We start from the raw sequence: 3,855 nt of genomic DNA on the forward strand, positions 1-3,855 counted from the left end.
CTATGCTTCAGCTAATTCAGATTCGCACCACGTGAGATCCATTCAATGGGAACACCCGTACTAGATATTTCTCCGTTCTCAAGACTTGAACCCGATATCTCTTGTTAAGGATGGGGATCACATCTATTCCACCAAATTCCGTTATGCATTGTCTTATATATATATGTAGTGATGAGATTGTTATATGTTATTTTTCTTTCTCATTATAATCTTACTTGTTACTATTTGATAACCTCCTTTTTCCCTTTATCCTTTTTGGATGTCTTCGCGATATATATTTTAACATGCTTCTTGTCACTCCAAGTATTAACTTTCCCTTCTCTCTTTTTTTTACATAGTAATCTTAGTGTAGTTGCTTTGCGCATGTACCTTGTTCAATGAGTAAAAGTTTACTTAAAAATTAAATTTAAATTATAAAATAAAAGTATAAGTTCCTGAAGATAACGAATAATAATCATGTATAACTAACTCTATAAACAACTCCAAAATTAAAATTGATTTTAAAGCGTCATTGTTTAAGTGTTGGACCCTAAGACTACTGTTAGATTAGTTAATGTTTGATGGGAGTATTTGAGAAGAGGTTGTTTTGTCCATAATTGGAAAAAGAAAGAAAGGAAGAGGTGTTTAAAAGCAACACAAGAAATCTGGAAAGCCTTGGAACAGAAATATACTATTGTGTAACAAGGAACAGACTGATTCCTTAGAATGAAATTTTTTGAATTTCAAATGATAGATGGAAATCTATCATGGAACAGGTTAATGAGTAGCTTGTTTTGATATCTAGACTCAAAGATTTTAAAGTCGATGTTTCTGAATATCTTCAAGTGGTTGTTATACTTGCAAAATTACCAGCCACTTGGAATGACTATAGGAAGAAATTATTACATTCTTCTGAAGACTTTAATTGTCACGACCCCGGTTCTCCCTCCGTGAACCATCGTGAGGCACCTAGTCCTTATGACTAGGTAAGCCTAAATTGCGAAAAATAAACCAATTTGCGGAAGCAAACAATTTAAAACAGAATTAGAGTAATAAGACAGTGTTTAAAAGTGCCGCTTGGCTTACACAATATTTAACTCTCAGAAACCAATACATATCTCCAAGACCCAGAAACCCATAAATCACAAGCTAAGGATCACTACACAGTACTCTAACTCTAGAATATCTAACAAGGAAAAGAAATACAGAAGGGAAAGTGTTTAAAAGCTAGAATTGAAAGAGACTCCTCGGTTTGCGGACACGGCAGATATACCTCGAAGTCGCTGGAGCAGTCGCCAAGCCTCAAAGGTGATAGGACTGAGTCACAGTACCTGGATCTGCACATGAAAAACATGCACAGAAGGGGCATGAGTACACCACATCGGTACTCAATAAGTGCCAAGCCTAACCTCGACCGAGTAGTGATGAGGAAGGTCAGGGCCCTACTGAGGTTAAATAAAATATAAAGTTTGACTATGTAGAACAGAAGAGTATAAATAAATACAGCGGTAAAAGTAACACATGATATAAAAAGGGCAACAACAACTATTATAGAGACAAGGCAAAACACGAAAAGAAATGTGACTTAGCACCAAAATAACAACCGGGGATCTCTCAGGATACCGTCTGATAGTCCCATATGTACATATCCAATGGATCTCCCAGGATCCCGTCCCGTAGTCCAAGTCATAGTGCGCGGGAATCTACCGGAATCCCGTTCCGTAGTCCCAAATGTAAATACCTAGTACTGGGAGAATCTACTAGGTGCATTCCCGTAGTTCCATATAACTGTGCAAGGGGATCTACCAGAATCCCACATCCGTAGTCCCAAAATAAACAGACAAGGGGGAGCTACCGCAATCCCACATCCGTAGTCCCAAAATAAATACACAGCAGCAATAGGAAAATATACAGAAATGGAAAAATTTCATATTAAGGCAACAAGTGATTCTAGCCTAGCATGTTGCACAGAATTCAGGTAAGGCAGTTTGAGCAAGTAAAGCAATTAAGTCATGTAAACATGCTTTCCTAAGCTAACAATAGACTTAATAGTGCAAGTAATAGAAACAGGAAAGGAAACATACTAGTAATTACATAAAGAAAATCGGATTTCCAACAATTAGCACAAGTATGCACTCGTCACCTCACGTACAAGGCATTTCAATTACCAAATATACCAAATCCTAAGGGGAAGGTCCCCCACACAAGGTTAGACAAGCCGCTTACCTTGAACCGACTCAAAAATTAACCCGAAACCACGCTCTTGTCACTAGTACTGGACTCCAAATGGCCCAAATTTATTCAATTCAATTGCATAATATAAATAACACTTCAAGTAACTGATTCTACAAAGAAATTCTAATCTAATATGCGAAATTAGGTAAAATGACCAAAATGCCCCTCGGGCCCACGTCTCGAAATCGGGTAAAATTTATATTTTCAGAATCCTCACGCTCTCACGAGTTCATGCATACCAAAATTATCCAAATCCAAGGTTAAATTCCCAATCAAAAGTCGAATTCAATGTCTAAGAACTTTCTTCCAATTTTTTCCCAATTTTCATCTCCAATCCGAAATTAAATGATGAAACTAACTATAGATTGATGTAATAAAACTAGAAAGGGTTAAAGAATTGTTACCCAATGATCTCCTCTTCAATTTCCTCCCAAAATCGCCCTTTCCCGAACTGCAAGTCGAATTTCTAACTTTTGAAACTAAACCCTCGAAATTTCATATTTCTGTCCAGCTATTTCCGCATCTGCGGTGAAATAATCGCATATGCGATATCGCTTCTGTGGTTCTCACTTAAAAGCCCAATCTCGCACCTGCAACCTCAAATTCCGCATCTGCAGTCACGCAGATGCGGTTCATTATGCCGCTTCTGCGGTTCCTGGCCCCCTTCCTCCGCAGATGCGGTTCATTAAGCCGCTTCTGCGGTTCCTGGCCCCCTTCCTCATTTCCGCTTCTGAGACCACTGAGCCGCTTCTGCGGAACCGCACTTGCGGGACCCAAACTGTAGGTGCGGTTATGACAGATAATAGTTGGAGTTGCAAACATCAAACTCCAAAAAAATCTTTCCATTAACCATCCGAAATCACCCCGAGGCCCCTGTGACCTGAACTAAACATTCCAACCAATACTTAAACTTCATTCACACTTGTTCCAACCTTCGGAACGCTCAAAACAACATCAAAACACCTATTTTTCATCAGATTCAAGCCTAAGAGTTCCAAAAACTCTAAAAATACGCTTTCAATCAAAAAGTCTATCAAACCTCGTCCGAATGACATGAAATTTTGCACACACGTCACATTCAACACTACGGAGCTACTCCAACTTCCAGAATTTCATTACGACCCTCGTATCAAAATCTCACTATCGAACCGGAAACTTCAAAATTTGACCTTTCGGTATTTCAAGCCTAAATTAGCTATGGACCTCCAAAACACAATCCGAACATGCCCCTAAGCCCAAAATCACCCAACGGGAGCTAACAGAACCATCGAGTTTCCATTCCGAGGCCATCTTCTCACTATTTTGACTACGGCCAATTTTCCAACACTTAAGCTTTCAATTAGGGACTAAGTATCCCAAAATGCTTTGAAACTCAAAACTGAACATCCTGGCAAATCAAAATAGCAGAAATAAACTTGGAGAAAGCAGTTAATGAGGGATTGGGGCGTAAATTCTTAAGATGACCGGCTGTGTCGTCACATACTCCTATACTTAAACATTCGTTCGTCCTCGAACAAGCACAAAGATATACCTAAAGTAGTGAAAAAATGAGGGTAACAGCTGCACATATCCTGCTCGGTCTCCCAGGTTGCCTCCTTGATCGGCAGGCCCTGCCTCTGAACCTTTACTGATGCAATGTTC

This window comes from Nicotiana tabacum, chromosome 22, assembly GCF_000715075.1.
Source record: "Nicotiana tabacum cultivar K326 chromosome 22, ASM71507v2, whole genome shotgun sequence".
Taxonomy (NCBI): Eukaryota; Viridiplantae; Streptophyta; class Magnoliopsida; order Solanales; family Solanaceae; genus Nicotiana; species Nicotiana tabacum.